The sequence below is a fragment of the Carcharhinus amblyrhynchos genome, unplaced genomic scaffold (genome assembly GCF_965287045.1).
Source record: "Carcharhinus amblyrhynchos unplaced genomic scaffold, sCarAmb.v2.hapA scaffold_698, whole genome shotgun sequence".
Taxonomy (NCBI): domain Eukaryota; kingdom Metazoa; phylum Chordata; class Chondrichthyes; order Carcharhiniformes; family Carcharhinidae; genus Carcharhinus; species Carcharhinus amblyrhynchos.
Window position 1 is genome coordinate 28,575 of NW_027650438.1, and position 23,668 is coordinate 52,242.

Genomic DNA, 23,668 nt, shown 5'->3' on the forward strand with positions numbered 1-23,668 from the left:
GAGAGAGACAGCGAGGGAGAGAGAGAGACAGCAAGAGAGGGAGACAGCGAGAGAGAGAGAGACAGCGAGAGAGAGTCTGCAAGAGAGAGAGGTTTTTTTTTGGAATCAACAAGGTTACGGGCTGATTTAAAGGCAAACGTCACCTATTCACATTAACAGAAGGGGGAAAAGCTGAGGAGCAAAGATCTGAAGTAATTGGCTGAAGGATTAGAGATGCAATTTGTAAACATTCTTTCACCCAGAGAGGGATGAGGAGGAAGTCACTGCCTGGAAGGGGGACAGAGGCAGAAACTCTCACCACATTGACAGGCTGCTTGGATGTCTGTCTGAGCAACTGTGGGGCTGCAGAACAAGTGAGGGAAGGTGGGATTTGTCTGGGGCGTACTTTGTCGACTGACATGGACATGATGGGCTGAATGGCCTCCTCCCCTATTATTAATCTTCTGTGAGTCTCTGCTTTCTCATGTCATGGCAGAGCTGCTCTGATTGAAACAGAGCAACAGAAGCTGTTCCCACTCAAAAGGGCAAAGTTGGTAATGTTTCCACATTGGCCCAACATAAAGAGGTCTTTGTTCAGCAACTGAAAGCTGTTCTCAGTTCTGCCTAATCCCAAGCTTCTGCTGGGCCCAGAATAACCAGGCTTGAAAGCATGCCAGCAAGGGGTGAACATTTAACATTGTTCCAGAAGCAGCAATCTGTTCCAGTGGAGAATGGGCATCCAGCCAGCCCGACATTCCAACATCTGGGCAGCGGCGAGAGAACAGAAACATTAGCAGCAAATACATGTATTACAGAACAGACAGGGGGGAGAGACAGAGGGAGGGAAAAAAGTAAGAGTGAAAGGAAGATGGTGGTACATTAGTTAGCACTGCTGCCTCACAGCCCCAGGGGCATGGGTACAATTCCCAGCTTGGGTCACTGTCTGTATATAGAGTGCACATTCTCCCTGTGTCTACATGGGTTTTCTTCAGGTGCTCCGGTTTCCTCCCACAGTCCAAAAATGTAACTGACCCGAACAGGTGCCTGAGTGTGGTGACTACAGGAACTTCACAGTACCTTCATTGCAGCGTTAATGTAAGCCTTACGTGTGACTAATAAATAATCCTTTAGAGAGGAAGAGAGGGAGAGGGGGATGAAGGAGAAAGAAAGGGATAGAGGGGGGAGAGAGAGAGCTTGCGACAGAGTGACTGGGAGGTTGATAGAGGGATGGAGTGAGAATAAGAGAGGGACAAAGAGTGGCAGACAGAGGGTGATAAGGAAAGGATACACAGACTGGACCCTGCAAGCTCTGAGTGTTGACCTGATAGAAACCTTTCAAATTCTGAAATGCTTCACTGGGTAGACTTAGGAAAGATGTCCCCATTGTGGGAGGAGCAAAACCTGGGCTATGAATATCAAAGCGTCAATAATAAATCCAATCAGAGAGTCAGGAGAAACATTCTTCCCCCTGAGTACCATGGTGAGAAGCTGAGGTGATTTGTGTCAAGACATTGAAGGAGAATCTGGTTGATCAGCTGGGGGAGGAAAGAAGAGAAAGATGTAGGAGAGGTTGGGAGCAGACTCAGAATAAATGGGTCAGAACCTGGACACACCATGAACAGGATAAGGGGAGGCAATGGCCGAGTGGTATTACTGCTACTAATCCAGAAACTCAGCTCATGTTCTGGAAACCTGGATTTGAATCCCACCATGGCAGATGATGGAATTTGAATTTAATGTTTTATCTGGAATTAAGAATCTACTGATGATCATGAAACCATTGTCGATTGTTGGAAAAACCCATCTGGTTCACTAATGTCCTTTAGGGAAGGAAATCTGCCATCCTTGACATGGTATATGTGGAGTAGGCAGTTGACGTGGTATATATGGATTTTAGTAAGGTGTTTGATAAGGTTCACCATGGTAGGCTTCTGCAGAAAATGCAGATTATGGGATTGAGGGTGATTTAGGAAATTGGATCAGGAATTGGCTGGCGGATAGGAGACAGAGGGTGGTGGTTGATGATAAATATTCGTCATGGAGTTCGGTTACGAGTGGTGTGCCTCAGGGATCTGTTTTGGGGCCACTGCTGTTTGTAATCTTTATTAATGATCTGGATGAGGGTATAGTTGGGTGGATTAGTAAATTTGCTGATGACACCAAAGTCGGAGGTGTGGTAGATAGTAAGGAAGGGTGTCATAGTTTGCAGGGAGACTTGGTCAAGTTGCAGAGCTGGGCCGAGAGGTGGAGGATGGAGTTTAATGCGGAAAAGTGTGAGGTAATTCACTCTGGCAGGAATAATAGATGTGTAGAGTATAGGGCTAACGGGAGGACTCTGAATAGTGTGGATGAACAGAGGGGTCTAGGTGTATGTGTACATAGATCCCTGAAAGTTGGGAATCAAGTAGATAGGGTTGTTAGGAAGGCATACGGTGTCTTGGCGTTTATTGGTAGGGGGATTGAATTTAGGAGCCGCAGCGTCATGTTGCAACTGTACAAAACTCTGGTGCGTCCGCACTTGGAGTACTGTGTGCAGTTCTGGTCCCCACATTATAGGAAGGATGTGGAGGCTTTGGAGAGGGTGCAGAGGAGGTTTACCAGGATGTTGCCTGGTATGGAGGGGAGGTCCTATGAGGAGAGGCTGAGGGATTTGAGGTTGTTTTCGTTAGAAAGAAGGCGGCTAAGAGGGGATCTTATTGAAACATATAAGATGATTAGAGGTTTGGATAGGGTGGACAGTGATAGTTTTTTTCCTCGGATGGAGAAAGCCAGCACGAGGGGGCATAGCTTTAAATTAAGGGGTGGTAGTTATAGGACGGATGTCAGGGGTAGGTTCTTTACCCAGAGGGTGGTGAGGGATTGGAATGCCCTGCCTGCTGCAGTTGTAGATGCGCCTAGTTTGGGGGCGTTTAAGAGATCCGTGGATAGGTTTATGGATGGAAAGGGTTTGGTTTAGGTTAGTGGGTCATTGTTTTTTAACTGGTCGGCGCAACATCGTGGGCCGAAGGGCCTGTTCTGCGCTGTAATGTTCTATGTTCTATCCTTACCCAGTTTAGCCCACATGTGACTCCAGAGCCACAGCAATGTGGTTGACTCTCAACTGTCCCCCAAGGGCAACTAAGCATGGGCAATAAATACTGGCCAGCCAGTGACGCCCGTGTCCCACGAATGAATAAATAAAAGAATAGTGATAAATCTCTAAAGGACATAGACAACCTGTTGGAATGGGCAAAGCAGTTGAAATTCAATGTGGAGAAGTGTAAAGTGATTCATTTTGGTAGGAAGGACATGGAGAGAGAATGTAAAATAGTGGATAACATTCTAAAGCTGGGCGGGGGGTCGGGGGGAGACGCAGAACAGGAGCAGAGGCCTGGATGTGTGTGCGTGTATAGATTGATTAGCTCCACATCCTTCTCTTCTTGCTTCACGGTGCAGGGGATCCAGGTTTAATTCCAGCCTTGGGTTAAGTGTCCATGGAATCCAGGGCAATTTGACAAAATTGGAGGCAGAGGGTAAGGGTCAAAGGTTTCTGTGATTGAAAGGCTATGCCCAGTGGTGTGGCACAGGAATCATTGCTAGGGCTCTTGCTGTTTGTAATGTACGTGAATGATCCAGACAATAATGCAGGAGAATGATCAGTAAGCTCACAGATGGCACAGAAATTGGTGGTGTTGTAAATAATGAGAAGTAAAGCCTTAGGTTACGGGATGATCTAGACGGGGTAGTCAGATGGGCAGAACTGTGGCAACTAGAATGTAACCCCGAGCAATGAGAGATGATGCATTTTGGAGAGACTAACAAGGCAATGAATGGTAGGATGTTGTGAAGTACAGAGAACAACAGGGACCTTGGGATGCATGTCCATAGATCCCTGAAGGCAACAGGACAGGCAGATAAGGTGGTTCAGAAATGGGATATTTGCCTTTATTAGCTGAAGCATAGAATATAAGAGCAGGGAGCTTATGATGGAGCTGTTTCCAACATTTGCAAGGTCACAGCTACATTAGTGTGCAGTTCTGGTCACACACTGTAAGAAGAGTTTTCACTAGAAAGGGTGCAGAGGGGATTCACCAGGACATTGCCTGAGCTGGAACGTTTCAGCTGCAGTTGTTTTCCTTAGAGCAGAGAAGGCTGAGGAGGGGAAATCTGTTCTAGGTTTCTGGGAAAATTCTCTCTGTTCAAGCTTTCTTTGTCTTCCCTCGTCATCAATCTCCAATTTATCGCAATCCCATTTTCGGCACTAGGTCAGTAGCCCTGTGTGTGATGGTGTTTCAGAGTCCATCCAAATGCTTCTTAAATGAGGGTTCCCGTCCCTAGCACCCTTTCAGGCAGTGAGTTCCAGATTCCCAACCCCTCTGTGTGAAACACCATTTCCTCAAATCCCCTCTAAATCTCCCGCCCCCTTACCTTAAATCTCCGCACCCTGGTTACCAAGCCTACTACTAAGGGGAAAAGTTTCTTCCCATCTACCATAGTTCTGACCCTCATAATAGTGTACACTCTGCCAAGGATGGAGCTAAGGATTCTGTTCTGACGCTGAAACTTCAAAGAATGAGGAGTGTGGCTCTGCCTTTGGGGGAACAATGCACAGCCTGTCCTGAAAACCCAGAAGAAATAGCAGTGTTGCTCAATGAATACAGTACTTCAGTATTCACTGTGGAAAGTGATCTGGGTGGTTGTAGTGCAGACTTGCAACGGACTGAAAAGCTTGAGCACGTGGACATTAAGAAAGAGGATGTGTTGGAAATTTTGAATAGCATCAAGTTAGATAAGACGCCGGGATTGGATGGGATGTACCCCAGGTTACTGTGGGAGGTGAGGGAAGAGATTTCAGAGCCCCTGGCAATGATCTTTGTGTCATCGATGGAGACGGGAGAGGTTCCGTAGGATTGCGGATGTGGTACCTTTATTCAAGAAAGGGAATAGAGATAGCCCAGGAACTTATCGACCGGTGAGTCTAACCTCAGTGGTTGGTAAGTTGATGGAAAAGTTCCTAGAGACAGGATTTATGAATATTTAGAGAAGTTTAGTATGATCAAAAATAGTCAGCACGGCTTTGTCAAAGGCAGATCGTACCTTACGAGCCTGGTTGAGTTTTGTGAAAATGTGACTGAACACACTGACGAAGGAAGAGCGGTGGATGTGATTTATATGGACTTCAGCAAGGTGTTCGATAAGGTCCCCCATGCAAGGCGTCTTGAGAAGGTGAGAGGGCATGGGATCCAAGAGGCTTTGGCCTTGTGGATCCAGAACTGGCTTGCCTGCAGAAGGCAGAGAGTGGTTGTGGATGGGTCTTTTTCTGCATGGAGGTCGGTCACCAGTGGAGTGCCCCAGGGATCTGTTCTTGGACCCTTACTGTTTGTCATTTTCATAAATGACCTGGATGAGGAAGTGGAGGGATGGGTTAGTAAGTTCGCCGACGATACGAAGGTTGGTGGTGTTGTGGATAGTCTGGAGGGATGTCAGAAGTTGCAGCGTGACATAGATAGGATGCAAGACTGGGCAGAGAAGTGGCAGATGGACTTCAATGCAGATAAATGTGTAGTGGTCCATTCTGGCAGGACCAATGGGATGAAGGAGTATAATATCAAGGGTAGGAGTCTTAGCAGTGTAGAGAATCAGGAGGATCTTGGGATCCGAGTTCATAGCACTCTTAAATTGACTTTGCAGGTAGAGGATGTGGTCAAGAAGGCGTATGGTGTACTGGCCTTCATTAATCGAGGGATTGAGTTTAGGAGTCGGGAGGTAATGCTGCAACTTTATAAGATCCTGGTCAGACCCCACTTGGAGTACTGTGCGCAGTTCTGGTTGCCTCATTACAGTAAGAATGTGGAAGCCATTGAGAGGGTGCAGAGGAGATTTACAAGAGTGTTGCCTGGATTGGTTGGAATGCCCTATGAAGATAGGTTGAGAGAGCTTGGTCTTTCCTCCCTGGAGAGACGAAGGTTGAGAGGTGACCTGATAGAGGTTTATAAAATGTTGAGAGGTATAGGTAGGGTGGATTCTCGGAGGCTATTTCCCAGGGCTGAAATGGCTGCCACAAGAGGACACAGGTTTAAGGTGCTGGGGAGTAGGTACAGAGGAGATGTTAGGGGTAAGTTTTTCACTCAGAGGGTGGTGGGTGAGTGGAATTGGCTGCTGTCAGTGGTGGTGGAGGCAAATTTGTTAGGGTCTTTTAAGAGACTTCTGGATGAGTACATGGGATTTAATAGGATTAAGGGTTATAGCTAAGCTTCGTAGGTAAAGATATGGTCAGCGCAACTTGTGGGCCGAAGGGCCTGTTTGTGTTGTAGTTTTTCTATGATTCAAATACAAGGTGTGGTATTTGGTGTGGGAATGTGTGGGTTATGGGGAGAATATGGGGGGTGATATTCATTGTGGGAATGTGTGGGTTATGGGGAGAATATGGGGGGGATGATATTCATTGTGGGAATGTGTGGGTTATAGGGAGAATATGGGGGGGTGATATTCATTGTGGGAATGTGTGGGTTATGGGGAGAATATGGGGGGTGATATTCATTGTGGGAATGTGTGGGTTATGGAGAGAATATGGGGAGGATGATATTCATTGTGGGAGTGTGTGGGTTATGGGGAGAATATGGGGGGGATGATATTCATTGTGGGAGTGTGTGGGTTATGGGGAGAATATGGGGGATGATATTCAGTGGAATGTTCTTACAGAGAGCTGGAATGAACACAATGGCTGAATCCTCATATGCTTCACTCACTCTGTCAATCCATGAAAACAAGGATATCAAAGAGTGGTGTATCTGGGCTTGAGCATTAGGAATATTGTTCAGCCTGAAAATGTTGCCAGCAAGATTTTCCTGAGGGAAACTGCACAGAAGGCTGAATGAAGAAAGCCAGACGCAGACAGTACACTCACCTGGAAGTGAAGAATGATTGTCCATATCAAACCCAAGGTCAATTTGGGATTTCCATCCGCTATGTCATCATTGCGGATATTCACAAGGCGGACCTGGAACGTAGGAACAGGGAGGGTTAAACAGGATGTGGAGATGCAGGCGTTTGACAAAGAAAGAGAGGGTGACAGCACAGAGAGAGAGTTAAACAACAGAGAGAGGGGGGGAATAGCACAGAAAGAGAGGGTGACAGCACAGAGAGAGAGTTAAATAGCACGGGGGGGGGGGCATAGCACAGAGAGAGTTAAACAACAGAGAGAGAGAGAGGCAGCTATTTACCATTTATATAGATGATCTGGAGGAGGGAACCGAGTGTAGGGTGTCGAAATTTGCTGATGACACCAAGATTGGGGGAAAGGCAAATTGTGCGGAGGGTGTGGAGAGTCTGCAGAAGGATCTAGATAGGCTGGGCGAATGGGCCAGGAAATGGCAAATGGAATTTAATGTTGGCAAGTGTGAGGTGGTCCACTTTGGTAGGAAGAATGGTAGGAAGGACTATTACTTACGTGGCGAAAAACTGCAGCAGGCGACGGTGCAGAGGGACCTCGGGGTCCTTGTGCATGAGTCGCAAAAACCCAGCCTGCAGGTGCAGCAGGTGGTCAGGAAGGCGAATGGGATGCTGGCCTTCATAGCGAGGGGGATTGAATATAAAAGTAGGGAGGTCTTGCTGCAGCTGTATAGGGCATTGGTGAGGCCGCAGCTGGAGTACTGTGTGCAGTTTTGGGCGCCGCACCTGCGCAAGGATATTTTGGCCTTGGAGGGAGTGCAGAGGAGGTTTACTAGGCTGATACCGGAGTTGAGGGGGTTGAGCTATGAGGAGAGGCTGAATAAACTAGGCTTGTACTCGTTAGAGTTTAGAAGAATGAGGGGAGATCTCATTGAGACGTATAAGATGATGAATGGGATGGATAGGATAGAGGTGGAAAGACTCTTCCCGCTCAAAAAAGACAGTAGGACTAGGGGGCACAGCCTCAAGATAAAGGGGGGGCAGTTCAGAACGGAGTTGAGGAGGAACTTCTTCACTCAAAGGGTGGTGAATCTCTGGAATTCTCTGCCCGTTGAAGTGGTGGAGGCTGCCTCGCTAAATATTTTTAAGAAGCGGGTTGATGGGTTTTTGATAAGAGAGGGGATTAAGGGTTATGGGGAGAGGGCGGGAAAGTGGAACTGAGCCACGACAGATCAGCCATGATCTTATTGAATGGCGGGGCAGGCTCGAAGGGCCAGATGGCCTACTCCTGCTCCTATTTCTTATGTTCTTATGGACAGCACAGAGAGTGTTAAACAGCACAGTGATGAGGGATACAGCACAAAGAGAGAGAGGGGGACAGCACAGAGAGAGGGGGACAGCACAGAGAGAGAGGGGGACAGGACAGAGAGAGAGAGTGTTAAACAGCACAGTGAGAGGGGGCATAGCAGAGACAATTAAACAACAGAGAGAGAGACAGCACAGAGAGTGTTAAACAGCACAGTGATGAGGGGTACAGCACAAAGAGAGAGAGACAGCACAGAGAGAGAAGGTGACAACATGAAGACAGAGAAAACAAACCCCACAAATCCCTCCTACACAACAACCCCACCCAGGGTCACAATCCCATCCCTAGGTCCCAACCCCATTCCCCACAAATGAGCCTGGGTCACCCCAATCCTCAGAGAGGACAGGATCATTACTCCCTGAGCTCAGATGTCCAGCCCAGGTTGGATGTGACCCCCGCCCCAGATTTTTCTGGGAGTGTTATAACTCTAACAGCCTTCATTTCTAACAAAGGTCCTGACCCTTGACCCCTCACCTGGCTCTCACCAGGGTTCAGATACCCCTGGCCTTTACCCCCAATGTGCACTGCTTGTCCCATTGAGACCCCTGGAGCTAATGCTGCTTCCCAGATTCTTACCTGTCGATGTTTCAGGTAGTCCAGTGCAATGCCGACATTCTGCAACTTGTGGAATCGCATCCGGCCTTTCTCCCGGGGCTGTCAGAGGAAAGGACACTGGTCACTGAGCTTCACAATGACATCAGCTGCCTTTAGGCCAACTAAACCTCTCACACTCTCCCTGTACAGTGTCCGTCACTCTCACACTCTCCCTGTACAATGTCTGTCACTCTCACACTCTCCCTGTACAATGTCCGTCACTCTCACACTCTCCCTGTACACAGTCCGTCACTCTCACACTCTCCCTGTACAGTGTCCATCACTCTCACACTCTCCCTGTACAATGTCTGTCACTCTCACACTCTCCCTGTACAATGTCCATCACTCTCACACTCTCCCTGTACACAGTCCGTCACTCTCACACTCTCCCTGTACAGTGTCCATCACTCTCACACTCTCCCTGTACACAGTCCGTCACTCTCACACTCTCCCTGTACACAGTCCATCACTCTCACACTCTCCCTGTACAGTGTCCATCACACTCACACTCTCCCTGTACACATCCGTCACTCTCACACTCTCCCTGTACAGTGTCCACTCTCACACTCTCCCTGTACACAGTCCGTCACTCTCACACTCTCCCTATACAGTGTCCATCACTCTCACACTCTCCCTGTACAATGTCCGTCCCTCTCACATTCTCCCTGTACAGTGTCCATCACTCTCACACTCTCACTGTACACAGTCCGTCAATCTTACACTCTCCCTGTACAGTGTCCATCACTCTCACTGTACACTGTCCGTCACTCTCACACTCTCCCTGTACAGTGTCCGTCACTCTCACACTCTCCCTGTACAGTATCCACTCTCACACTCTCCCTGTACAGTGTCTGTCACTCTCACACTCTCCCTGTACATTGTCCGTCACTCTCACACTGTCCCTGTACAGTGTCCGTCACTCTCACGCTCTCCCTGTACAGTGTACGTCACTCTCACACTCCCTGTACAGTGTACGTCACTCTCACACTCTCCCTGTACAGTGTACATCACTCTCACACTCTCCCTGTACACAGTCCGTCACTCTCACACTCTCCCTGTACAGTGTCCGTCACTCTCACACTCTCCCTGTACAGTGTCCATCACTCTCACACTCTCCCTGTACAATGTCCGCCACTCTCACACTCCCCTTGTACAGAGTGCGTCACTCTCACGCTCTCCCTGTACAGTGTACATCACTCTCACACTCTCCCTGTACACAGTCCGTCACTCTCACACTCTCCCTGTACAGTGTCCACTCTCACACTCTCCCTGTACACAGTCCGTCACTCTCACACTCTCCCTATACAGTGTCCGTCACTCTCACACTCTCCCTGTACAGTGTCCACTCTCACACTCTCCCTGTACAGTGTACGTCACTCTCAACACTCTCCCTGTACACAGTCCGTCACTCTCACACTCTCCCTATACAGTGTCCGTCACTCTCACACTCTCCCTGTACAGTGTCCACTCTCACACTCTCCCTGTACAGTGTACGTCACTCTCAACACTCTCCCTGTACAGTGTCCGTCACTCTCATGCTCTCCCCGTACAGTGTCCGTCACTCTCACACTGTACCTGTACAGCGACCGTCACTCTCACACTGTCCCTGTACAGTGTCCGTCACTCTCACACTCTCCCTGTACAGTGTCCGTCACTCTCACACTCTCCCTGTACAGTGTCCACTCTCACACTCTCCCTGTACACAGTCCGTCACTCTCACACTGTCCCTGTACAGTGTCCGTCACTCTCACACTCTCCCTGTACAGTGTCCATCACTCTCACGCTCTCCCTGTCCACTGTCCGTCACTCTCACACTCTCTCTGTACACAGTCCGTCACTCTCACACTCTCCCTGTACAGTGTCCGTCACTCTCACACTGTCCCTGTACAGTGTCCGTCACTCTCACGCTCTCCCTGTACACTGTACGTCACTCTCACACTCTCCCTGTACACAGTCCGTCACTCTCACACTCTCCCTGTACAGTGTCCGTCACTCTCACACTCTCCCTGTACAGTGTACATCACTCTCACACTCTCCTTGTACAGTGTGCGTCACTCTCACGCTCTCCCTGTACAGTGTACATCACTCTCACACTCTCCCTGTACAGTGTCCACTCTCACACTCTCCCTGTACACAGTCCGTCACTCTCACACTCTCCCTATACAGTGTCCGTCACTCTCACACTCTCCCTGTACAGTGTCCACTCTCACACTCTCCCTGTACAGTGTACATCACTCTCACATTGTACCTGTACAGTGTCCATCACTCTCACACTCTCCCTGTACAGTGTCCACTCTCACACTCTCCCTGTACAGTGTACACTCTCACACTCTCCCTGTACAGTGTACATCACTCTCACACTCTCCCTGTACACAGTCCGTCACTCTCACACTGTCCCTGTACACAGTCCGTCACTCTCACACTGTCCCTGTACGGTGTCCGTCACTCTCATGCTCTCCCTGTACAGTGTCCGTCACTCTCTCACTGTACCTGTACAGTGTCCGTCACTCTCACACTCTCCCTGTACAGTGTCCGTCACTCTCACGCTCTCCCTGTACAGTGTACATCACTCTCACACTCTCCCTGTACAGTGTACATCACTCTCACACTCTCCCTGTACACAGTCCGTCACGCTCACACTGTCCCTGTACAGTGTCCGTCACTCTCACACTGTCCCTGTACAGTGTACATCACTCTCACACTCTCCCTGTACACAGTCCGTCACTCTGACCATCTCCCTGTACAGTGTACACCACTCTCACACTCTCCCTGTACACAGTTCGTCACTCTCACACTCTCCCTGTACAGTGTCCGTCACTCTCACACTGTACCAGTACAGTGTCCGTCACTCTCACACTGTCCCTGTACAGTGTACATCACTCTCACACTCTCCCAGTACACAGTCCGTCACTCTCACACTCTCCCTGTACAGTGTATGTCACTCTCACACTGTCCCTGTATAGTGTCCGTCACTCTCATGCTCTCCCTGTACAGTGTACGTCACTCTCACACTCTCCCTGTATGGTGTCCATCACTCTCACGCTCTCCCTGTCCACTGTCCGTCACTCTCACACTCTCCCTGTACAGTGTACATCACTCTCACACTCTCCCTGTACACAGTCCGTCACTCTTACACTCTCCCTGTACAGTGTCCGTCACTCTCACACTGTCCCTGTACAGTGTCCGTCACTCTCACACTCTCCCTGTACAGTGTACATCACTCTCACACTCTCCCTGTACACAGTCCGTCACTCTCACACTCTCCCTGTACAGCGTACATCACTCTCACACTCTCCCTGTACACAGTCCGTCACTCTCGCACTCTCCCTGTACAGTGTCCATCACTCTCACACTCTCCCTGTACAGTGTCCACTCTCACACTCTCCCTGTATAGTGTACATCACTCTCACACTCTCCCTGTACACAGTCCGTCATTCTCACGCTCTCCCTGTACAGGGTCCATCACTCTCACACTCTCCCTGTACAGTGTCCATCACTCTCACGCTCTCCCTGTACAGTGTATGTCACTCTCACACTCTCCCTGTGCAGTGTCCGTCACTCTCACAGTGACAGTGATTAGTCTGGGTCGCTGGAATACCACTACATGACTGTATAGGTGGGTATGATGCAGGAGGGCATTAGGGATGGAGAGAGGGTGAGATATACAAGATTATGAGACACGGGACAGGGGGTGAGATACAGGATGGGAATAAGATATGGGACAGGGGGTGTTAGGGGACAGGGGGTGAGATATGGGACAGGGGGTGTGTTCGGGAGAGGGGATGTGTTACGGGAGAGGGGGTGTGATACCGGATGGAGGATGTGATTAGGTGCGTTGACCCAAACAGGTGCCAAATGTGATGACTAGGGGAATTTCACAGTAACTTCATTGCAGTGTTAATGTAAGTCATACTTGTGGAGGGTACCTCGCTAAATATTTTTAAGACGCGGGTTGATGGATTTTTGATAAGAGAGGGGATTAAGGGTTATGGGGAGAGGGCGGGAATGTGGAACTGAGCCACGACAGATCAGCCATGATCTTATTGAATGGTGGGGCAGGCTCGAAGGGCTAGATGGCCTACTCCTGCTCCTATTTCTTATGTTCTTATATGGGACCGGTGGAGATATGGGACGAGGGAGATGCAGTAAGGGGGAGATACAGGAAGAGGGGTGAAATATGGGACTGGGGGGGAAGATACAGGATGGGGGAGATATGGGATGGAGCGGGGGGAGATATGGAACCAGAGGGAAATACGGGACGGGGGGAGATGTAGGACAGGGGGGAGATACAGGACGGGAGACATACTGGACGGGGGGATACGGGATGGGGGAGACATACAGGAGGAGGGATGAGATATGGGACTGGGGAAAGATACGGAATGAAGGTGTCATATGGGACAGGGGATAGGATACGGGACGGGGGGTGAGATAAACTAAGGCAAGGATAGATAAATTTTTGAACAGTAAAGGAATTAAGGGTTATGGTGAGCGGGTGGGTAAGTGGAGCTGAGTCCACAAAAAGATCAGCCATGATCTCATTGAATGGTGGAGTAGGCTCGAGGGACCAGATGGCCCACTCCTGCTCCGAGTTCTTATGTTCTTATACCGGACAGAGAGTCTGATATGGGACAGAGGGAGGGATACAGGATGAGGAAGATATGGGATGGGGGGAGAAACGGGACAGGGAAGATACGGGACGGGGGAGATATGGGACAGTGGGAGATACAGGATGGGGAAGACACAGATCGGGGAGAGATACAGGGCGGGGGAGAGATACAGGACGGGGGAGAGATCAGGACGGGGGAGAGATACAGGACGGGGGAGAGATACAGGACGGGGGAGAGATACAGGACGGGGGAGAGATACAGGACGGGGGAGAGATCAGGACGGGGGAGAGATACAGGACGGGGGAGAGATACAGGACGGGGGAGAGATAGAGGACGGGGGAGAGATACAGGACGGGGGAGAGATACAGGACGGGGGAGAGATACAGGACGGGGGAGAGATACAGGACGGGGGAGAGATACAGGACGGGGGAGAGATCAGGACGGGGGAGAGATACAGGACGGGGGAGAGATAGAGGACGGGGGAGAGATACAGGACGGGGGAGAGATACAGGACGGGGGAGAGATACAGGACGGGGGAGAGATACAGGACGGGGGAGAGATACAGGACGGGGGAGAGATAGAGGACGGGGGAGAGATACAGGATGGGGGGAGATACGGGACGGGGAGACACAGGACAAGGGGAGATAAGGTACGGGGGGGAGATATGGGATGGGGGGGGAGATATGGGATGGGGATAATTGCCTTTTTATGCGTCGCTGGATGGTTCCTCAGCTTTGGAAAGGGTGGAGTTATTTGACTATTTGAGTTATGAGTCAGCAGCAGCTTTGAGCTAGGAATTAATTTGACACAGCCTGTTAAATGCTGATTACCCTCTTCCTTTGATGCCATTCAGCAATATAAAATGTCAGGCTTGTGAATAGTGACAACAATGAGTCAGCCATGTCTGTATGGGAGGAAATGAATAATGTCCGTGTTTCTGCATACAGCTGTACAGAGTCTCCATAAATATTATAGACCACACCCTTTAAACAATGACTGTAAACACTGTCATCTCAACTCCAACAACCACATGCTTTTTCAAATTATATTCAGCCAGAATGAACTAAACTGAGACAAGACTGTGAGTGTGTGCGAGTGTGAGCGTGACTGCATGTGTGTGTATGCACGTGAGTGCATGTGTGCGTGCATGTGTGAATGTGCATACGTGTGACTGTGTGTGTGCATGGAAAGGGATAGGCATGAACCTCGGGTCAGTAGTTTCAGCTGGGGGAAGGGTAATTATGAGGCTATTAGGAGAGAATTAGGAGGCATTGGTTGGACTAGGAGATTACAGGGACTGGGAATGTCCGAGATGTGGAGTTTTTTCAAGGAGCAGCTACTGCGGGTCTGTGATAGGTATGTCCCTGTCAGGCAAGGAGGATTTGGTAGGCCCAGGGAACCGTGGTGCACTAAAAAAGTTGATTCGTTGGTTGGGAAGAAAAAGGAGGCTTATGTTCGGATGAGGCTTGAGGGCTCAGGTAGTGCATTAGAAAGTTTTAGATTGGCTAGGAGGGAGTTGAAGAGGGAGTTAAGAAGGGCTAAAAGAGGACATGAGATGACTTTGGCTGATAGGATTAAGGAGAACCCTAAGGCGTTTTACAGGTATGTCAAGAACAGAAGGTTGGTTAGGGCAAGATTAGGGCCAGTTACAGACAGTAGAGGGAAGTTGTGTGTGGAACCGGAGGAGATTGGAGAGGCGTTGAACCAATAGTTCTCTTCGGTGTTCATGCAAGGGGACATGAATGTAGCTGAGGAGGACACTGGGGTGCAGGGGTGTAAAATATAGTATTGCAGTTGATACGGGGGATGTGCTGGATATTCTAGAGGGTTTGAAAATAGATAAGTCCCCTGGTCCGGATGGGATTTACCCTAGGATTCTCTGGGAGGCAAGAGAGGTGATTGCGGAGCCTCTGGCTCTGATCTTCAGGTCGTCGTTGGTCTCTGGTATAGTACCGGAAGATTGGAGGTTAGCGAATGTTGTCCCATTGTTTAAGAAGGGGAGCAGAGACTTCCCCGGGAATTATAGACCGGTGAGTCTTACTTCTGTGGTGGGTAAGGTTTTGGAAAGGATTATTAGAGACAGGATTTATAGTTATTTGGAGAGTAATGAATTGATTAGAGACAGTCAGCATGGTTTTGTAGCGGGTAGGTCGTGCCTTACTAACCTTATCGAGTTCTTTGAGAAAGTGACCAAAGAGGTGGATAGGGGTAAGGCAGTTGACGTGGTGTATATGGATTTTAGTAAGGCGTTTGATAAGGTTCACCATGGTAGGCTTCTGCAGAAAATGCAGATGTATGGGATTGGGGGTGATCTAGGTAATTGGATCAGGAATTGGCTAGCAGATAGGAGACAGAGGGTGGTGGTTGATGGTAAATATTCGTCATGGAGTTCGGTTACGAGTGGTGTGCCTCAGGGATCTGTTTTGGGGCCACTGCTGTTTGTAATTTTTATTAATGATCTGGATGAGGGTATAGTTGGGTGGATTAGTAAATTTGCTGATGACACCAAAGTCGGAGGTGTGGTAGATTGTGAGGAAGGGTGTCATAGTTTGCAGGGTGACTTAGAAAGGTTGCAGAGCTGGGCCGCGAGGTGGCGGATGGAGTTTAATGTGGAGAAGTGTGAGGTAATTCATTTCGGTAGGAATAACAGATGTGTTGAGTATAGGGCTAACGGGAGGACTTTGAATAGTGTGGGTGAACAGAGGGATCTAGGTGTATGTGTACATAGATCCCTGAAAGTTGGGAATCAAGTAGATAAGGTTGTTAAGAAGGCATACGGTGTCTTGGCGTTTATTGGTAGGGGGATTGAATTTAGGAGTCGCAGCGTCATGATGCAACTGTACACAACTCTGGTGCGGCCGCACTTGGAGTATTGTGTGCAGTTCTGGTCCCCACATTACAGGAAGGATGTAGAGGCTTTGGAGAGGGTGCAGAGGAGGTTTACCAGGATGTTGCCTGGTATGGAGGGGAGATCCTATGAGGAGAGACTGAGAGATTTGGGGTTGTTTTCGCTGGAAAGAAGGCGGCTAAGAGGGGACCTTATTGAAACATATAAGATGATTAGAGGTTTAGACAGGGTGGATAGTGATAGCCTTTTTCCTAGGATGGAGAAAGCTAGCACGAGGGGGCACGGCTTTAAATTAAGGGGGGGTAGTTATAGGACGGATGTCAGGGGTAGGTTCTTTACCCAGAGGGTGGTGAGGGACTGGAATGCCCTGCCTGCTGCAGTTGTAAATGCGCCTAGTTTGGGGGCGTTTAAGAGATCTGTGGATAGGTTTATGGACGAAATGGGATTGGTTTAGATTAGTGCGTTAGTGTTTTTTTTTTAAAAGCTGGTCGGCGCAACATCGTGGGCCGAAGGGCCTGTTCTGCGCTGTAATGTTCTATGTTCTATGTGTGTATGTGCGTCTGCGTGAGTGTATGTGCGAGCGTGCATGCGTGCATATGAGTGAGTGTGTGTGTATTTGAGGGTGCGCATGAGTAAGTATGTATGAGTATGTATGTATATCTGTGTCTATATGTGAGTGTGTGTGTGTTTGTGCTTGCGTGAGGATGTGTCTCTGTGTGTGAGAACCTGCGTGAGTGTGTATCTGTGTGTGTGAAAGTATGTGTTAGGGAGCGTATAGTGTGTATCTGCATGTGTGTGTGCCTCTATCTGTGTGAGTGAGCGAGTGTGTCTGTGTGTGAGGGTGTGTGTGGCTGAAGGTGTGTGTCTGTGTCTCAGTGTGTGAGTGTGTGTGTGTCAGTGTTTGTGTGTGTGTATGTGGGTGTATCAGTGTCTGTGTGCATGTGTGTGTGTGTGAGTGTGTATGTGTGCCAGTGTGTAAGTTGTGTGTGAGGGTGTGTATCAGGGTGTGTGTGTATGGGTTTGTGTAACTTGTATGTCAGGGTGACTGTGTGTGTCTGTTCTGTGTATGTGGTGTGTGTCTGAAAGGGACAAATACGGAAAACCAAACACTCATACAATCAGATCAGGAACACAGGAAGGGTTTGGATCCATTGGGATTGTGTACAGTGGGAGTGAACGGGAAGGGATTTGGTTCCATTGGGATTGTGTACAGTGGGACTGAACGGGAAGGGGTTTGGTTCCATTGGGATTGTGTACAGTGGGAGTGAACGGGAAGAGGTTTGGTTCCATTGGGATTGTGTATGGTGGGAGTGAACAGGAAGGGGTTTGGTTTCATCGTGATTGCACACAGTGGGAGTGAACAGGAAGGGATTTGGATCCATTGGGATTGTGTACAGTGGGAGTGAACGGGAAGAGGTTTGGGTTCATTGGGATTGTGTACAGTGGGAGTGAACGGGAAGGGATTTGGATCCATTGGGAGTGTGTACAGTGGGAGTGAACGGGAAGGGGTTTGGTTCCATTCGGATTGTGTACAGTGGGAGTGAACGGGGAGAGGTTTGGTTCCATTCGGATTGTGTACAGTGGGACTGAACGGGAAGGGGTTTGGTTCCATTGGGATTGTGTACAGTGGGAGTGAACAGGAAGGGGTTTAGGTCCATTGGGATTGTGAACGGGAAGAGATTTGGTTCCACTGGGATTGTGCACAATGGGAGTGAACAGGGAGGGGTTTGGTTCCATTGGGATTGTGTACAGTGGGAGTGAACAGGGAGAGATTTGGGTCCATTGGGATTGTGTACAGTGGGACTGAACGGGAAGGGGTTTGGGTTCATTGGGATTGTGTACAGTGGGACTGAACGGGAAGGGGTTTGGTTCCATTGGGATTGTGTACAGTGGGAGTGAACGGGAAGGGGTTTGGTTCCATTGGGATTGTGTACAGTGGGACTGAACGGGAAGAGGTTTGGGTTCATTGGGATTGTGTACAGTGGGACTGAACGGGAAGGGGTTTGGTTCCATTGGGATTGTGTACAGTGGGAGTGAACGGGAAGGGGTTTGGGTTCATTGGGATTGTGTACAGTGGGACTGAACGGGAAGGGGTTTGGTTCCATTGGGATTGTGTACAGTGGGAGTGAACGGGAAGGGGTTTGGGTTCATTGGGATTGTGTACAGTGGGACTGAACGGGAAGGGGTTTGGTTCCATTGGGATTGTGTACAGTGGGACTGAACGGGAAGGGGTTTGGTTCCATTGGGATTGTGTACAGTGGGAGTGAACAGGGAGAGGTTTGGGTCCATTGGGATTGTGAACGGGAAGAGATTTGGTTCCACTGGGATTGTGCACAATGGGAGTGAACAGGGAGGGGTTTGGTTCCATTGGGATTGTGTACAGTGGGACTGAACGGGAAGCGGTTTGCTTCCATTGGGATTGTGTACAGTGGGAGTGAACGGGAAGGGATTTGGTTCCATTGGGATTGTGTACAGTGGGACTGAACGGGAAGAGGTTTGGTTCCATTGGGATTGTGTACAGTGGGAGTGAACGGGAAGGGGTTTGGTTCCATTGGGATTGTGTACAGTGGGACTGAACGGGAAGGGGTTTGGTTCCATTGGGATTGTGTACAGTGGGAGTGAACAGGGAGAGGTTTGGTTCCATTGGGATTGTGTACAGTGGGAGTGAACGGGAAGAGGTTTGGGTTCATTGGGATTGTGTACAGTGGGACTGAACGGGAAGGGGTTTGGTTCCATTGGGATTGTGTACAGTGGGAGTGAACAGGAAGGGGTTTGCTTCCATTGGGATTGTGTACAGTGGGAGTGAACCGGGAGAGGTTTGGTTCCATTGGGATTTTGTACAGTGGGACTGAATGGGAAGGGTTTTGGTTCCATTGGGATTGTGTACAGTGGGAGTGAACGGGAAGAGGTTTGTTTCCATTGGGATTGTGTACAGTGGGACTGAACGGGAAAGGGTTTGGTTCCATTGGGATTGTGTACAGTGGGACTGAACGGGAAGCGGTTTGGTTCCACTGGGATTGTGTACAGTGGGAGTGAACGGGAAGAGGTTTGGTTCCATTGGGATTGTGTACAGTGGGAGTGAACAGGAAGAGGTTTGGTTCCATTGGGATTGTGTACAGTGGGACTGAACGGGAAGGAGTTTGGTTCCACTGGGATTGTGTACAGTGGGAGTGAACGGGAAGGGGTTTGGGTTCATTGGGATTGTGTACAGTGGGACTGAACGGGAAGGGGTTTGGTTCCATTGGGATTGTGTGCAGTGGGAGTGAACGGGAAGTGGTTTGGGTTCATTGGGATTGTGTACAGTGGGACTGAACGGGAAGGGGTTTGGTTCCATTGGGATTGTGTACAGTGGGACTGAACGGGAAGGGGTTTGCTTCCATTGGGATTATGTACAGTGGGAGTGAACGGGAAGTGGTTTGGGTTCATTGGGATTGTGTACAGTGGGACTGAACGGGAAGGGGTTTGGTTCCATTGGGATTGTGTACAGTGGGACTGAACGGGAAGGGGTTTGCTTCCATTGGGATTGTGTACAGTGGGAGTGAACGGGAAGTGGTTTGGGTTCATTGGGATTGTGTACAGTGGGACTGAACGGGAAGGGGTTTGGTTCCATTGGGATTGTGTACAGTGGGACTGAACGGGAAGTGGTTTGGGTTCATTGGGATTGTGTACAGTGGGACTGAATGGGAAGGGGTTTGGTTCCACTGGGATTGTGTACAGTGGGAGTGAACGGCAAGGGGTTTGCTTCCATTGGGATTGTGTACAGTGGGAGTGAACGGGAAGGGGTTTGATTCCATTCGGATTGTGTACAGTGGGAGTGAATGGGGAGAGGTTTGGTTCCATTGGGATTGTGTACAGTGGGACTGAACGGGAAGGGGTTTGGGTCCATTGGGATTGTGTACAGTGGGACTGAACGGGAAGGGGTTTGGTTCCATTGGGATTGTGTACAGTGGGACTGAACGGGAAGGGGTTTGCTTCCATTGGGATTGTGTACAGTGGGAGTGAACGGGAAGGGGTTTGCTTCCATTGGGATTGTGTACAGTGGGAGTGAATGGGGTGAGGTTTGGGCCCACTGGGATTGTGCATGGTGGGAGTGAACGGGAAGGGGTTTGGTTTCATCAGGATTGCACACAGTGGGAGTGAATGGGAAGGAGTTTAGGTCCATCGGGATTGTGAACGGGAAGGGGTTTGGTTCCATTCACTAAACGTGTTTTTGGATTCCACTGACCAATTCTCCCCGTCCCATTTCCTCAGGTCTGGTCAAAGTGTCTGGGGATTGACATTAAATCTAACACCTGTCCCTGCCTACCACTAAACCAGCCCTCAATATTTTGCATCAAACACACTTGTGCAATATTTGCTGTTAAATATTTGACGCTGAGCAGCCTGGAGGTATATGCAATGTGAAGTCACGCCAACTCTCTGGATATATCCCCAAGGCTGCTTTTATCATCCAGGCTTTGTATGGAAGTAGCAATGATGGTTCTGCACAGATCCTTCATGTGTTTTACTCTCACTCATGAGAAACCAATTGCAGCTCCAACAGTTTTTGAGGGTAAATGTACCTTGTAAACCAGCTAATCCTTCCCAACGGCAGGAAGCAAACTACCAGCTCTTCAGAGAGGGCAATGTCTGGGTTCATCTCCAGCTCCCCATCCCTTCCTTTCATCTCTCAGTCAAGTCAACTTGACTCAGTCAAGTTTGGATGGGGAAGAGTTTGTTAGGTGTGCTCAGGAGGGTTTCCTGACACAGTACATGGATAAGCCTATGAGAGGAGAGGCTGTACTTGACCTGGTGCTGGCTAATGAACCAGGACAGGTGTCGGATCTCTCGGTGGGAGAGCATCTCGGGGATGGCGATCATAATTCTATCTCCTTCACGATAGCATTGGAAGGAGATCAGATCAGGCAGGCTAGGAAGGTGTTTGTCTGGAGTAAGGGGAAATATGAAGCCATCAGGAAGGAAATTAGGTGAGTAAACTGGAAGGAGGTGCTCTCGGGGAAAAGTACCAAAGGAAGGTGGCGGATTTTCAAGGAATGTTTGTCTGGAGCTCTGCACGACAACGTTCCGATGAGACAGAGAGGTTTTGGTAGGTTATGGGAACTGAGTGCACGGAAGTTGTAATGACCTAGTCAAAAAGAAAAGGAAAGCGTACAAAAGGTTCAGAGAGCTAAGCGATGTTAGGTATCTAGAGGAGTATACAGCTTGTAGGAAGGAACTGAAGAAAGAAATTAGGAGAGCCAGAAGAGGTCATGAGAAGACCTTGACAGGTAAGATTAAGGAGAACCCCAAGGCATTCTACAAATATGTGAAGAGTAAAAGGATGAGGCGTGAAGGAATAGGACGTATAAAATGTGAAGGTGGGCAAGTTTTACAGAACAGGAAGAAATGGCAGAGGTGCTGAATGAATACTTTACCTCGATATTCACAGTGGAAAATGATCTGGGAAGTTGTACTGCAGGTTGCGGCGGACTGAAAAGATTGAGTATGTGGACGTTAAGAAAGATGTGTTGGAACTTTTAAATTCTATCAAGATAGATAAGTCGCCGGGACCGGATGGGATGCACCCCAGGTTACTACGGGAGGTGAGGGAAGTGACTGCAGAGCTCCTGGCGATGATCTTTGCGTCGTCGATGGAGATGGGAGAGGTTCCGGAGGATTGGAGGATTGTGGATGTGGTTCCTATTTTCAAGAAAGGGAACAGGGATAGCCTGGGGAATTACCGACTGGTGAGTCTAACCTCAGTGGTTGGTAAGCTAACAGAGAAGATCCTGACGGACAGGATTTATGAACATTTAGAGAAGTTTAGTATGGTCAGAAATAGTCAGCACGGCTTTGTCAAGGGCAGGTCGTGCCTTACGAGCCTAGTTGAGTTCTTTGAAAATGTGACTGAACACATTGACAAAGGAAGAGCAGTGGATGTGGTTTACATGGACTTCAGCAAGGCATTTGATAAGGTTCCCCATGCAAGACTTCTTGAGAAAGTGAGAGGGCATGGGATCCAAGGGGCTGTTGCCTTGTGGATCCAGAACTGGCTTGCCTGCAGTATGTGGGTATGCCGGCGTTGGACTGGCGTAAACACAGTAAAAAGTCTGACAACACCAGGTTTTAATCTAACCGATTTATTTGATAGTAAACGCACAAGCTTTCGGGGTTAGTCCCTTCGTCAGGTGAATGGAGAGTTCTGGCCTCAGAATCTCTAAACATTCTAATCAGTAATCTCTAAACAGTCTGTGCTTTATATGCTCTGTCTGAGGCCAGAACTCTCCATTCACCTGACGAAGGGACTAACCCCGAAAGCTTGTGCGTTTACTATCAAATAAATCGGTTGGATTAAAACCTGGTGTTGTCAGACTTTTTACTGTGTTGCCTGCAGAAGGCAGAGAGTGGTTGTGGATGGGTCTTTTTCTGCATGGAGGTCGGTGACCAGTGGAGTGCCCCAGGGATCTGTTCTAGGACCCTTGCTGTTTGTCATTTTCATAAATGACCTGGATGAGGAAGTGGAGGGCTGGGTTGGTAAGTTTTCCAACGACATGAAGGTTGGTGGTGTTGTGGATAGTCTGGAGGGATGTCAGAAATTGCAGTGTGACATAGATAGGATGCAAGACTGGGAGGAGAAGTGGCAGATGGACTTCAACGCGGATAAATGTGAAGTGGTCCATTTTGGCAGGTCAAATGGGATGAAGGAATATAATATCAAAGTATAATATTTTAGCAGTGTAGAGGATCAGAAGGATCTTGGGGTTCGGGTCCATAGGACTCTTAAATCGGCCTCACAGGTAGAGGATGTGGTTAAGAAGGCGTATGGTGTACTGGCCTTCGTTAATCGAGGAATTGAGTTTAGGAGTCGGGAGATAATGCTGAAGCTTTATAAGTCCCTTGTCTGACCCCACTTGGAGTACTGTGCTCAGTTCTGGTTGCCTCACTACAGGAAGGATGTGGAAGCTATTGAGAGGGTGCAGAGGAGATTTACAAGGATGTTGCCTGGATTGAGAGGCATGCCTTATGAAGATAGGTTGAGAGAGCTCGGTCTTTTCTCCCTGGAGAGACGAACACTGAGAGGCGACCTGATAGAGGTTTATAAGATGTTGAGAGGAATAGATAGGGTGGATTCTCAGAGGTTTTTCCCAGGGCTGAAATGGTCGCTACGAGAGGACACAGGTTTAAGGTGCCGGGGAGCAGGTACAGAGGAGATGTTAGGGGCAAGTTTTTCACTCAGAGGGTGGTGGGTGAGTGGAATCGGCTGCCGTTGGTGGTGATGGGGGCAAATTCAATAGGGTCTTTTAAGAGACTTCTGGATGAGTACGTGGGATTTAATAGGATTAAGAGTTATAGGTAAGCATAGTAGGTGGAGATATGATCAGCGCAACTTGTGGGCCGAAAGGCCTGTTTGTGCTGTAGTGTTCT

At 49.0% G+C, this 23,668-nt stretch overlaps 1 pseudogene across 1 annotated transcript in view; it reads right to left on the bottom strand.

Annotated features, from left to right (window-relative positions):
- The window catches only part of LOC145339839 (alpha-actinin pseudogene), a 48,763-nt pseudogene that overhangs the window by 12,843 nt on the left and 12,252 nt on the right, over window positions 1-23,668 (bottom strand). Inside the window, exons 3-4 of the transcript XR_013886078.1 lie at window positions 8,792-8,869; window positions 6,866-6,958 (exon numbers count right to left, since the gene is read on the bottom strand). The product of XR_013886078.1 is annotated as an alpha-actinin pseudogene (transcript). The remainder of the gene's footprint in view (window positions 1-6,865; window positions 6,959-8,791; window positions 8,870-23,668) is intronic.